A 14894-nucleotide genomic window follows, 5' to 3' on the forward strand; every position below is an offset into this window, starting at 1 on the left:
AAAAAAAAAAAAAAAGAATGCTTTCCTAGTACTTGTAAGCTCTAAATTCAAATCTTCTTAGATCCCCACCTTCCATTAAATAATAATAACAATAATAAAATACCATCTTAATTTCACTTTAAATAATACCCACAAAATACATTATAATATCTTTTTTCCAGGGGGTTACTGATGTTATGGATCACTGGCACCTTAAAATGTGTCTGAAGCAAACAAAAGATTTGCTTTGGTTTTTTGAAACAGGGTCTCACTATGGAAGCCCAAGTCAGTCTCTTAAGTATTGACATTACAGGTCTATACTAGCAGCACAGGTGCGCGCCTTGAATTCATAATGATGGTGTCTCACCTGCACTACCAGGCCTAGATTGTAATTAACTTATTTGTCCAACAAATATCTAGAACTCCACTGACAATAAAAGAAAGGTTTCTAGAAAGATCCAATCTGGAGTTTGTAGCATCTATATTCTTTTCTTCAAGTTATTAAAAGTAAACTGGAGGAATATATATATCATCAAAATATAAGAAATTTCCATGAAAAGTAAAATTAATCTTACTACCAAAGCAATACTGTCTATATTACACACTTTTATTCAATTTTGGCATCTACAAATGGCACAAACAATTGCTGAAAATTAAAAAAAAGAAAAGTCAAGTAAAATATAGAAAGAAAGCAAACTAATTTTAGTTTTTTGAAATAGAGGAAAAACCTGCTACAACCAAGGTTCAATAACCTAAGTCAGCCAATGTCAAGTCAGTAAGTTCACAATCTAAAGACATCTGATGCCCAAACAGGGAATGAATTAAATAGGTTCCTCAATTATATGAAAATAACATCTTATTGAGAGACAGAAAAACATGCTTAAGAATTTCCAGATACTTGGCTTAATGACAAGGTATCTGTTACTGTTAAGGAAATAATCTACCCCTTGGCTATGTCATTAGATAGCTACCATTCAGATTCAACCACCGCTTTTTCTACATTATTTGCTAATCCCTTCTACAAGCAGTATATAAAAAACTATTTTTAAGTAATGGTATTTTTTTCCCAATTACGTTGGGTTTTAAGTTTGGTTTTTGAGGTTTTTCCCCACCTATACCCTTCGTTGTTATTTTGTTCAGTTTGTTTTGAGACAGGGTCTCACTGTGTAGCTCCGGCTGTCCTGGAACTCACTATGTAGACCAGACTGGCCTCAAACTCAGCTCTGCCTGCCTGTTTCCCAAATGCTGGGACAAAAGGTATGCACCACTACACCTGGTATTTGACCTTTGTTTTTACACACTGTTTTTGCAAACATTCAATTTGATCATTTAGATTCCTATTTCTATTCCATTAACTTCTTAACTTCTTAAGAGATGAGGTTTTTTTAGTAACCATACCACACAGTAAGTTTCTGAAGTGATATCTAATACGCATGCTATTCAAATAGCAAGGCTTACCCTAGTAACAATACATCATCTACCTATCATTTAATGAAAGTCAAGCTTAAAAGAGGAGAATTTTTCTATATAAACAGCTTAATAATAAAGAAGCCATCCTCACAAATATACTGAGATGAATAATCATTTCAGATTGCCTTAAACTCATACATCTTTATTTTAGGCTTTCCTCTTCTGACAACAGAAAACCATGCAAATAAATTACAACAAAGATGTATCTAAGTAGTAATATACTTGCTTCATATAGACAAGGCCAGAAATGTGTTCCTTAGCATGGAAAAACTAAACAAAACAAAAATGTCAGGGGCCAAAAAAAATGTCGAAATCACCCATAAACAACTTTGGGCGCAGGAGGTGGGGAGTGTCAGGACATCAAACAAAACAAACAAACAAATAAACAAAAACCCACAAAACTTAAATAACCAGGGTGGGAGAGGGTGGCTTACATGGCTTTTGTTCTACAAGTCTGAGGATCTGAGTTCTATCCTCAAAACTCACTGGGCATGGAATGCACTTGAAATGCAGCCCTGGCTAGACGAAGACTGGGAACCCATGCTTTCAAGGAGAGGGAGGCCATCTAGCCTAACCGGTGCGGTTCAAGTCAATGAGAAACTCTGTCCCCCTTCCTAGAGTTGCCACCTGAAGTTGTTCTCTGTGCACACACACACAGAGAGCCATTTTTTAATTATGAAAGAATAACGTAGGAGAACTCACTACATTACTACATTTGAAAAAGTTGGTATTTTACTACACAGTCTTTCAACTAAAGAACTCTACAAAATTAGCTGGGCATGGTGGTAAAAGCCTTTAATCCCAGCACTCAGGAGGATCACTGTGCATCCCAGGCCAGCCTGGTCTACAAAGGGAGTTCCAGAACAGTCAGAGCTGTTACACAGAGAAATCCTGCCAAAAAAAAAATTTTTCAAATCTATAAAATGAGATTAAAATTTTGAAAAAAAAATGTGTAAATACCCACAACTTGATCAAAGAAGTATATTATGCTATCATAATTCATGTAGTCTCAACTTTTGAGAAAAAAATACATTAAATCTTTAAGTTACCAGGATTACCATAACTTTCTTTTCAAGAATGGGTATTTGTAGAAGTTTCCCAATAACTCTAAGGGAATATACAATTTATAAAATGTTAGAATGTGTTACGAAGTTTTATCTGATACATCCTATTCCTGTGGGATGAAAACCATTTACAAGTTCCATTTAGATTAAGAAATCCTTTGGGAAATGTATGTAGTACATTCTAGTTATTCTGTTTCTAGAACAGCAAAAACCCCTATAACCTATTTCCCTACTGTTTTTGTTTCAAAACCAACTTAGTTCACTCTAACTTCCTTGACAAAAAGTCAAGGAAATATTAGAGGTAGTGACAGAACTATTTAAATTTTCAGCAGAGATTGAGGCTTTCGCAAATTTAACCTATCTCACAGATTCTACAAAAACAGTATTACTTGCAGTCATATTTTTTAAATAATCATTAAAATGAAGAGTGTATCTTTAAAACAAGGAGTAGGGAGGGAAAAAGAAAAGCTTCTAAAACCAAACTGCTTTTTCATTCTCTTAAGACAAAATCCTTTTTACAATAAAACTCCATAAAAACTACTATCTAGCATTCAGGAGCCTCCATGTTCCATCCTAGTACCACAAAAATAAATGTAAAACTCCCCTAATGCTAACTCATTCTTCGGCAACACCTTCTAGCTTTTTACTGAGTTATCCAGGACTGGTTATATGGTAGCTCACACCTGTAATTCCAGCCTAAAGAAGCGGGAGCAGGAGTGGTCCTGTGTTTCAAGGCAGCTTATGCTACACAGTCCAGGATAGTCTGAGCTACAGAATTAAGACCTTGTTTCAGAACAAAACCAAAGTAATGGGTTGCAAGTTATCTCTAGCATTTCCATTTAAATGAAGTTGACAAATGTCACAAAACAATTTTATTTTATACTTTGCTGTTTGACTGTGTCTCTCATCATAATCAAATTAAAGGTTTGTCTATGCAACTTTCTGGGAAATTATATGGTAAGTCAACTTCAAGTAATTCATGTTAAAAATCTTACACAAACACTTCACTTGCAGACTTCAATTATTTAACTTGGCAGAAAGAATTCCAAATTATCAAAGGAAATCAATAAGTATGAAGCTGCCATGTTGAAAATGTTACAAATCTACACAAAAACATTTGTAAAACTTGGTTTACTTCCTATCAATGTGCCAAAGAACTTTTACATCTTCTCTAGACATTCTAAAGATTCCAATAAATTCACTTTTATTTCAAAAGGCTAGAAGAATTTAATGACCCCAGAGGAGAAAAAAAACAACAAGATATTTAGTGAGGCAAATACTTTTACAAAAGAGAAGATGTATCAAAAACTCAATCACCCCTTCTATCAGACAAAGAGCCCTCTCCTTAGAACATACTGCTTACATTGAGCCAAGTATGACTGCCAAGAATATCTAGACAAGATTGTTCAAAGTGGCAAGCTTTCTACCAGCATCTATTTTTTACTTGGAGTTGAAGACAAGGTATTGATAAACTAAATGAAAAGTTATTTCTTTAAAAAGAAAAAAACCTTCAAGGAAAGACAAGTTCCGCAATATAAATTGCTTCCAAGTCTCAGAAAAATAGAGATTTATTCAGTGTTGCCAAATAAGGGCTTAGGTAGCTAAAAGGAAAAAAAAGGAGCATTAGCCAGACTTGGGAGTGCTAGCACACCTAGCACTCAGAAGGCAAAGACAGGCAGAGCTCTACAAGTTCAAGGCCAGCATGATCTACAGTGCTTGTTCCAGGCCAGTCAGAACTACATAAAAACCCTGACTCAAGAAAAAAAGAAAAAGAAGCCAGGCAGTGATGGCACTAGCCTTTAATCCTGGCACTCACCTGTAATCCCAGCACTCAGGAGGTAGAGGCCAATCTCTGTGAGTTCGAGGCCAGCCTGGTCTACAAGAGCTAGTGCCAGGACAGGTTCCAAAGCTACACAGAAAAACCCTGTCTCAGAAAAAAAAAAAAGAAAGAAAAAAAAAGAAAAAGAAAAGGAAAACAAAAAACAGAAAGAAGCAAAGCAAGCTTTATGAGCAGCTTTTCTAACCACTGTTTACATTTTTTAAAGAATTTTTCAGAGTAACAGAATGTAACACCAAATGCAAGAATACTCAAAATTTTATAGGTAAAATATGTAAAACTTACAATAACCCAGAAATATGCAAACGTGTCTAGAGGAACCGCATTTGTATTTACATGTAAAGCATTACTGGTTTTTCCAATAAGAGACAAACTGCATGAGATTGTTACTGTGACTTTACTTTCACATACTATGTGTGTGTATACATACAAAACAAAATAAAACAAAGCAAAACATATATACTGCAAAACAAACATTGTCTTTCATGACAGGGTTTCTCTGCGTAGCCCTGTCCTGGAACTTGCACTGTAGACCAAGCTGGTCTTGAACTCATCGAGATTCCCCCGTCTCTGCCTCCCAGGTGTGGGATTAAAGGTGTGTGCCACCACCACCTAGATACATATATAGTAAGAACACAATATGTTATGTTCAAACATGACATGTGTGTATCTGACCTACATAATCCTATTTGTCTTTCTGGTAATTCTTCTTTCACTGTGATGTATTATAGCAAAGGCTCTGGCTTCTCTTTATACAAACTAAACATCTCAATTCTGCGTTCACTAAACTATGGACTATAAGTCACCCTCACTCTTGCAGTTCTTGTTCTTACTATAGGAGATAACAGCTAAGTGCTACTGTATGTGCACAGCTTTATGACTTCTCTTCTATGGAGAAAAAATAAGGAATTTAAGTTTACCCTCAAAAATATCAACTTCTTGCTTGCATACAAACTCAATGTATTTTTCCATACAACTTAAGACAGAGAACACCTATCCTTGAAATGTCAAAAGAGGGAACTTCCCAGATCAAGAGAAAAAAAAAAAAAAAAACTCAATTTACACTTAGCCAGAAAGGAAATCTCCACCCAAATCACAAATAGATGTTATCAATTAACCTAAACATCAATATAACGTAGGTAATTACCTATTCTCAAAAGGAATCCGCTACCCGCATATAATCAAAATACCATTTGTATTTGCATGCAGTGTTCGGAGGAATTCTATGTGTGTGTGCCAGACTCATCTTGTTTTGAAATGCTAAGCTGTTCTTTACGGGTATAATCAGCGTCCACATCAAGTGTCCTGAGGAAAGGCAATTCAGGAGAAGGCTGGGTGGCATGGAGAAGGCCGAAAATGAAAAGAAGGGTAAAAAACCATGGGCCAACAGAGCGAAGGAGCAGCAGAAACATCGCTCAATGCAAAACATTTCTCTGAGTAGCCTGCAGAAAGATCTTCTCTCTTAACCCTAACAGTAGCCTACCTCGCGTCATTCACTTCCCAACTTCCTTTACTTTTCAAGGAACAACAAGGGGCATCTCCCCTCTTCTGGAAGTGTGTGTGGAAAGGCTCTCTGTACAGGAGAGAGGGAAGGAATCGACTCTTCGCAAGAAGGTTGAGAAACAGGTGGGTTACACGGAGCAACGGAGCGGCAACACAATTTCGATACTCACGGGGTGGCTTTACATGACAGATGCGACTAAGAGACGGCACGTCGGAATCAGCTCGGGTCTGGCAGACAGGCTGGGGGCTGACTGCACGCACTAGGGGAGGGGGGGGGCAGAGGCTAGATCCAGGGCAACATCAGTGGAGAGAGGGGCAAAAAAAAGAGAGAGAGAGAGAGAGAGAGAGAGAGAGAGAGAGAGAGAGAGAGAAAAGAAAAAGAAAAAACCCAAGCACCAAGCAGGACCGGTGGGCAATAAGCAGAAGCACCGGTCAGAGTAGAAGGATGATTTTGGCTTGAGAGATTAGGGCCAGTTGGAAAGGACGTCAGAGGGGAAAGGGGGCTGGGGAACCAAGGAGGACCGAGACCTAAGGACACTGTTGCCAGAAAAATGCGGGAATAGCTGGCGATGAGAAGCCCTCTCGGCTCCTCAATTGAAGAAATTCTCGAAGGAGAGCCGGCGCCCGCCGCCGCGCTGCCTCCAGCCTGGCTGCCTTTTCCTGGTGGTAACTGCTGTGGCGTAGAGGGGAGAGGGAGGAAGAGGAGGAAGAGGAGGAGGAGGCAGCCGGAGCAGGAGGAGGGTGAAGGCGAGGCGGGGGGTGGGGAGAAAGGGGGGTGCGGCCTGCACAGTCCCAGCGAAGCCTCCGCTCTCTCGTAGCCGGTCAGCCCCGGGTTTCCCCTAAGCCCAGCCCCGCAGACACTCACCCGCCTGTCTTGCCTCGCTTTTCCCTAAGCCGACTCCACGCGCTGCCGCGTCCTCACAGGAGACCAGTGAACCAGAGTCGGCGAAAAAAACTCTTCAAAACCGGGCCTGACTGCTTCAGTGAGTCCGACCTTTACGGCTAAGAGAGAGAGAGAGAGAGAGAGACTCTCAGCTTTCGGTGGGTTCCACAGCCAGACGGGCCACCATCTTACATTAGGGTAAGACTCCTCCGATCTCCGGTGCGCAGGCGCTTGCCGATCCGGCTGGGAGGGGCGGGGGAGGGGCGGGTCTAGCGGCGAGCGACCGAGTGGGAGGTTGCGGAGGACTACTCCGCTGCACCCTGGGAGTTGTAGTCCTCGGAGAGCAAGCGCCCCGGGGCAGGCCGGGAATTGAAGTCATCCGTGGAGAGGGCGCTCGGGAGCTCGTACCTCACGTGGCTCCTGGAGCGCCGGCTTTCTTCTTGTTTTGCTTCCTCTCTGCCGGCGTGTGTGGCTAGTGTGTCATGTGGTCGGCGGTTTTCATTAATGTTTGCTGAAATGTAGGAAACCAATGCTCTACGAAACTTAACTGATTTGGAGGGAGTAGGGACGTGTCTTATCTGCCCCGCCCTCCATAGTTAGGTATCCTACGGGGGCGTCGTGGAGGTAGAATCAGGTTGAGGATTGCAAGAGCGCGGGATTTGATCCTAGAGTGAGTGAGGACTTGGTACTGTTTGGAAAAGTGAGCGCTCGTTTCCCGGTCTTTGTGCCTCCTGCCACCAGCAGGGTTGATCTCATCCTCACGGCAAAATCGCCGGTGAAGAAATTTCCTGAATTGCCAGATGCCTATTTCCCAAGAGAATTCGTGCCGTCGGAGCAGCGTGTGTTGCTGATGCGGAACAGTATGCAGACTTCACTGCACACTCCTGTGGGCTGCGAGTCCAGCCTGCACAGCTGTGTGCGTCAGGTTCGCAAACTGAACAAATAAACAAGTCCCAAAGAATGTAAACCAACCGCAGCCGGTTCCAGCACCAAGAAATCCTAAATAGCAAAATCGGTCAATGTACAGCGCTTACCTGGTTGCCTCCTAGAACTCTGTTGTAGGTGGCGCTCCCGGGGTGGTCGATTCTGTTTGTTGCCTGTATATTCTTCACCCATTCGTACAAATACTGAGCTCCTCCTTGGTACCCAGCCCTGTGCCATATGCTAGGAACATACACAGTGAGCAAAGCACAGATCTCCAGTTCCCATTCCAGCGTGTGTGCACGTGCTGGGGTTTGGAGAAGCGAAAGGAAACGAATTCTCAAATCCAGGATGCGATTGTGAATATACCACCGTGGTAGCGTAGGGTCTGGCACACTTGAGGCCTGAAAGCAAAAGGCGGGAGGGAGGATTTAAAACAGAAAAGGGCAGAGTAAGGAAAGGAATTGAAGTTGTAAAATCGAAAACTTTTAGTGAGAAGCCCTCATTTCATTTTTTAAAATAATTTTTCTATGGTTCCATTTTCACTTAAGAAAGAGTTAATAGTTTTTGTGGGTTGGTTTTTGTTGTTGTTGTTTGGTTTGGTTTTTGGTTTTTGTTTGGTTTGGTTTGGTTTGGTTTTTGGTTTTCCGAGACAAGGTTTCCCTGCAACAGTTCCAGCTGTCCTAGAACTCATGTAGACCAGGCTGACCTCGAACTCACAGAGATCCGCCTGCCGATGCCTCCCAAGTGCTGCGATTAAAGGTATGTGCCACTACTGCCCGGTTAGGGTCAATAATTTTAGTGAAGAATTAGTAATAAATTCATAGTTAACTGAATTCGAAGTTACAAAATCATATAAAATGATTAACTGAAAAGCTTGGAAAATCATTTGCATTCATCTTCAGGTATTTAAATGTCTAAATATTCCATACAGGTGGCACATATATTTTTTAAATATGATCATTAGTGTATATATACTGTGTATTATATATATTATAATTCTTCACTAGATAAACAAAATAGTGAAACGAACAAATAATTTTTTTTTAATTTTATACAGTAGCTCCTTATGTAACTCAGGGTGGTCTTGAATGTGTACTTCACACCTTTAAGCCCGGCATTCAGGAAGTAGACGCAGATGGATTTCTGTGCGTTCTAAGAATTCAAAGCCAGCCTGGTCTTACAGCATGTTCAAAGCCAGCCAGGATTACGTAGTGAGAGATACCTTTTCTCAAAAATAATTACCCAAAAAAAGGGGAACCAGACAGGGTTTCAGTTAGTGTAGGGGAGAGATGAAAGAGGTTAATGGGGGGGATGGTGATGAAAATGACCCAAACCTATGTATATGCATATGAAATTACCAGAAAAAAAAAGAATTTAAAAAATTAAAAAGAATCACACATTTGGACATAGTACTATGAGACCTTATCACAAAGTAAAAAATCATAATTAAAGCCTGGGGACGTAGCTGAGTGGTAAAGTACCTGCCTGGTGCAAAGCCCTGAGCTCAATCTTCGCAGATAAAAATAGAAAAGTTACAAACTAATATATAGTGAAATTACCAATGTTTCCATAAACATGATTGTTCTAAAAATATAACAAATTCATCATTTGCTAGCATTTAGAACAAAATCCCCACGTATATGAAAGCTGTAAACACTAACAGGCATGGGTGTGTTTTTGTTCTCCAATCTATCCTTAGTTACACCATGATAGTTTCCTAATGTACTCGTTATTTGTTGGAACTAAAACCACAAACAACTCTGTGTTCATTTGGTTTTTGGTTTTTTTTTTTTTCAAGATAGGGTTTCTCTGTAGCTTTGGAGCCTGTCCTGGAGCTAGCTCTTGTAGACCAGGCTGGCTTCTACCTCAAAGGGATTCACCTGCCTCTGCCTCCCGAGTGTTGGGATTAAAGGCATGCGCCACCACCGCCCAGCAACTCTGTGTTCATTTGTAAAAACAAGATAGACCTTAGATAATTGGATGTAAGTTGCGTTCAGATACTCATAAACAGGACTTTCATCTGTGATGGGACATTTGAAAGTCATCAGGGACATAAAATGGCTATTCACATGAAATTATAAGGAACAGTTTCCCCATTTTTGTAGGAAAACTAGTATGTGCCCTTAACTACTGAGCCAACTCTTCAACCCCAGGAATATGTTTCTATAAAATCACAAAAAAAAAAATTACAGGATTCATGCACATTGCTGCTGTGACGGACACCATGACCCCAGCAACTGTTATAAAGAAAAACATGTAACTGAGGTGCAGCTTGCAGTTCAGAGGTTCAGTCCATAGATCATGATGGGGAACATGGTGGTATGCAGGCAGTCAATGTGCAGGCTACATTTTGATCAGAAGGTAACAGGAAGTTGACTGAAACACTATGCCTATCATGAGCATAGGAAACCAAAAATCCACCCCCACAGTGACACACTTCCTATAACTAGGCCATACACACTTCAACAAAGCCATGCCTCCTAATAATGCCACTCCCTATGTGTTTGGGGGGGAGGGCAATTACATTCAAATAGCCACCCACATCCACTATGTAATTGTAGTTAGAGTCTTGAGAGAATTGTGACTGGAAGGGAAAGGAGAAGAAACATAACTTTCTTCAGAAATTGTTGCATTGATTTATGGTTATTTATATTAATCAGTTTTATACATTTTCAAAAATAGATCACTCTGCTATGTTGAGAATGAATTGGAGAAAGACAAGAATTAAATTGGAGCAACTAATTAAGAGAATATTTCAGTCATCCATATGGTTACTCTGATTGTGGTGACAAAAAAAAAGGCATAAAAAGGTAATAAATTCAAGATACATTTTTGGAGATTGAAATAACAGAATTGATAAACTGGAAATGAAGGAGTGGTCATGAATGAGTTAGATTTTTCTGGACTAAATGACCTTGTCAATAGGACTCCTCGGATAGGAAGGAAGGGAGGGAGGTAGGGAGTAAGGGAGGGAGGGAGGGAGGAAGAAAATGATGATAATTGAAATAGCATGTGTGGAATGTAGGAAGACAAATTCATGTGAAAAGAAAGGTGCAGGACTTCAGAAGAAGAGTGATTGCCCACGTGAACCTAGTAAGCTTATTTCTAAATTTTTATTTCTTGTGTACATGTTTTCATGTTTGTGAGTGGTGGTGTGCACTTTTGTAAATTATTCACATACGGTTATTTAAAATAAATCAGTATTTCAATCATATCCTTGGAATGTGGTTTCAGTTATGAACCTTACTACATGCAAAGAAATCATGGTTGATCGCTCATCACTCACAAGGTGCTGGATTTGGTCACTAGGACTGAAGGAAAAATCGGATTGCTTCAATATTAATAAATACTAATGTCACATTGTTTGTGGATCTTTATTTCCCCCAGACCCTTCTAACTGTGAATTTTATTGATCCATGCTAATTTTAGTCTCAATCATTTAGTGAGCGTGTGAGTTGAGTATAGGGTTAGGTATGCAAGCTTATTTTAGGATTTGAATGCAAAAAGACAGACAACAAATTAACTAGAAATTATTAACTTATTGTCAAAGCTTTAGAAATGGCGGTGGTGGTACATACCTTTAATCCTAGCACTAGGGAAGTGGAAACAGGAACATAAGGTGGGTGGCCAGAGGATCTGGCCCCCATTCAGTCTAAGGGTTCATAAATACAGGATCTCCCCCTTTCGGTCAGAGGATTTAGTAGAGGTAAGAAGTCTCTAGTGGTTGGCTGCTCTGCTTCTATGATCTTTCAGCTTTCACCCTTGATATCTGACTCTGGGTATTTATTGTTTTTGCTTTTGGTTTTGTTTTTTGGTTTTTCGAGACAGAGTTTCTCTGTGGCTTGGAGCCTGTCCTGGAACTAGCTCTTGTAGACCAGGCTGGTCTCGAACTCACAGAGATTCGCCTGCCTCTGCCTCCCGAGTGTTGGGATGAAAGGTGTGTGCCACCACTGCCTGGCAGGGTGTTTATTAAGACTAATTAGGATCACGCTTCATACAACTTCAGTGTTAAGAATGAACTTCGAAGTTGGGTGGTGGTGGCACAGGCCTTTAATCCCAGCACTCGGGAGGCAGAGGCAGGCGGATCTCTGTGAGTTTTAGGCCAGCCTGGTCTACAGAGTGAGTTCCAGGACAAGCTCCAAAGCTATACAGAGAAGCCCTGTCTCGAAAAACAAACAAACAAGCAAAACATACCAAGATTTTTTAAAATTATGTGTATTTGGGGAGGGTGTATATGCACACAAATATGGGTGCCCCCAAAGGTTAGAGGTGTGGAATCCCCCTGGAGCTGTAGTTACAGGCAGTTGTGAGCCGCCCTGTGTGGATGCTGGGAACTGAACTCTCATCCTCTACAAAAGCAGTATGTGTTCTTAACCACCCAGACATCTTGCCAGACCCTTGCCAGATACTTTTTACCAGTCATTCAAGAAATACATAATCCTTCTCTTATTCAACTTCTTTTCTCATTATGGAGATTAATGCAGTGTAATTTACTGCACCAATAGATAGAAGGGAGAAATGCATGCACTTCTAATAGATACAGAAAACGTTTTCAGTATAACTTTTAAAAGATAATTTTTTTGTTGTGGTTTTTTCAAGATAGGGTTTCCCTGTAGTTTTAGAGCCTGTCCTGGAACTAGCTCTTGTAGACCATGCTGGCCTCGAACTCACAGAGATCCTCCTGCCTCTGCCTCCCAAGTGCTAGGATTAAAGGCATGTACCACCACTGCCCGACTGATATTTTTTTTTACAAAGAAGAAATGAAAGGACTTTAGTGGACTTCATTAGTCCTCTAAAATCTCATAGCAAATATTATACTTAGTAGGGAAATTATATAAAAACTTGCCAACGGGGGCTGGAGAGATGGCTCAAGAGGTTAAGAGCACTAGTTGTTCTTCCAGAGGTCTTGAGTTCAATTCCCAGCAACCACATGGTGGCTCACAATCATCTGAAATGAGATCTGGTGTCTTCTTCTGGCCCTCAGGCAGACATGCAGGCAGAACACTATGTACATAATAAATCAATTGTTAAAAACAAAATGCCAAGGGTTCTTACTATTACCATGTGTACCATTTAGCATCATAGTGGAGGCCACAGCCAAAGTAAAAAGACAGCTATAAAATGAGATATGGTTGGGCACAGTGGTGCATGTGTGTAACCCCAGCACGTGAGAGGCAGAAGAAGGTGGGTCAGGAATGCAAGATCATCAGTGAGTAGCAAGTTCAAGACCAGCTTAAGCTACATAAGACCCTGTCTCAAAAGAGAGAAATAGGAAAAGAGAGAAGAAAATATTGTCTATAGATAAAATAATACATGAAGCTTCTATTTACAGCAAGTGGTAATTAACAACAACAAAACAAAAAACACTTCCCAAAGCTTGATTCTCTTTCTCCATTCAGCCACTATCAATTGCTCATGGCTCCTGGCCAAGGGTGGGACTTTATGTTCACCTTCCCTTTCCAAGCTGGGCTTTGGTTCAGCCTGAGCTTGCACAGGGCTTGTGTGTGCTGTCACAACTGCTGTGAGCTCATATGCGCCTATTAGGTCAGAAAGAAACTGTTGTAGTCATTCACTGCCTCTGGTTTTTACAGTCTTTCTGTTCCCTTTTCCACAGTGATCTCAGAGCCTTGGAGAAAGGGGTGCGATATAGATGTTTCCTTTAGGGTTGATCATTCTGTACTTCCTTATTCTCTGCCTTCTGGACAGTTGTGGGTCTCTGAGTTCGAGGCCAGCCTGGTCTACAAGAGCTAGTTCCAGGACAGCTAGGACTGTTACACAGGGAAACTCTGTCGGAAAGAAAGTACAACTTCTACCCTGGGCTACATGAGATTGAATAGGTCTAAAAAGAGAACTAGAATTCACATAAGGGTGCTCCCAGCCCTTAGGGGTCACATGCCTTTAATCCAACACTAGGGAGGTGGAGACAGGAGTGAGGTGGCTGGGCAGAGAGAGGCCAGGGCTCATTGCAGTCTGAGGTTTAGTGGAGAACCTTGCAGTCTGTAGTCATGATGAGGACAGGATTGCCCTTTTCTTTGAGCCTTGGTAGAGGTAAGAGCTCTCTAGTGGCTTGGCTGCTTTGCTCTTCTGATCTTCAGCTTGCACCCCAATATCTATCTCTGAATTTTTATTATTTATGCTATACCACAGAGTCTCACACTCCTGCTCGCTCACAGAACGGCTTTAACTACATGTAGGGAATGGGAAATAGCAAGTACCTAGGGAATTATAAAGTGACAAGGACATTCTGGTTAAAGAAATGGCCCTCAGAAAAGAGAAGCTGCTGAGACTCATATGCTGAGCCTAGCCTTTTAAACTTTTTTCTATTGAGCCAGCTTCTTGGGAGGCTATGTGTGTGGTTAGCCACAAGAATGTTGGGTCACAAAATATTGAACCCTGTGTATTGGCTTACAGCAATAGTCATTTTTTCTCTACCACGCAACTGTTGGTCTGCAGGGCCCGGAATCAATGGATCGAAGCTGAGTCTGTCTGGACGATTTGCTTCAAGCTGCTGTAACCACCCTGGAAGGTCTGAGAATACTCTTTTTTTTAACAGGAATAGGTATTTTGCCTACATGTATGTCTGTGCACCACTGTGTACAGGTTCTCTGGAAGTGTTCTTAACCACTCAACTATCTCCCCGTGCTTCCTTTTAACTACCAGACTGTTGGAACAGTAGACGCCAAGAAATTAGGATTTCCCAGGAGCCTGGTACTGAGAGGAAGAAAAGCCCTGGTGGTCAGCACAGAAAGGAGCTTATTTCCAGGAAAGAGATTTCACACCAACAACTCTTAAGACCAATTTACAAGAGGACCAGGGGCCAGAATAATGGCAATAGGCAGGACGACACCTTGACTTGGACTGCTTAGCTTTTTATATCATGTGTCTTCTATTTAAACCCAAATTTTATGTTAGGACCTGCAAGATGGACTGGACCTCTCGGTTTTTCCCAACGTGGCCACACTGAAGAAATCTTCTTTTTCTGCTTTTCACTATTTTTTGAGGGGGGGAAGCTTAGTTTGGTTTTATTTATTTATTTGCTCTTTTGCTCTGTATCTTGAGACAGGGTCTCTCTATTACGTAGCTCTGTTTGTCCTGGAACTCACTATGTAGACCAGACTGGCCTGGAAGTCACAGAGATCTTTTTGCCCAGCATCAGCACACGTGGCCCGCGGTTGTGTTTTTGATTAGCCTGTTGAGGAAGGTTGTCCAAACCCAGGTTGTTGGGATTATCCGG

At 41.1% G+C, this 14894-nt stretch overlaps 1 protein-coding gene across 6 annotated transcripts in view; it reads right to left on the reverse strand.

Annotated features, from left to right (window-relative positions):
* Cnot4 (CCR4-NOT transcription complex subunit 4) overlaps window positions 1-6967 on the reverse strand; it is a 104168-nt gene extending 97201 nt beyond the window's left edge. For all 6 annotated transcript variants that reach the window (XM_005365816.2, XM_005365815.2, XM_005365818.2 and 3 more), the window contains exon 1: window positions 6719-6967. The gene's annotated coding sequence lies outside the window, so the exon portion shown is untranslated. The remainder of the gene's footprint in view (window positions 1-6718) is intronic.
* Between the last annotated feature and the right edge of the window lie 7927 nt (window positions 6968-14894).

This window comes from Microtus ochrogaster, unplaced genomic scaffold, assembly GCF_000317375.1.
Source record: "Microtus ochrogaster isolate Prairie Vole_2 unplaced genomic scaffold, MicOch1.0 UNK4, whole genome shotgun sequence".
Taxonomy (NCBI): domain Eukaryota; kingdom Metazoa; phylum Chordata; class Mammalia; order Rodentia; family Cricetidae; genus Microtus; species Microtus ochrogaster.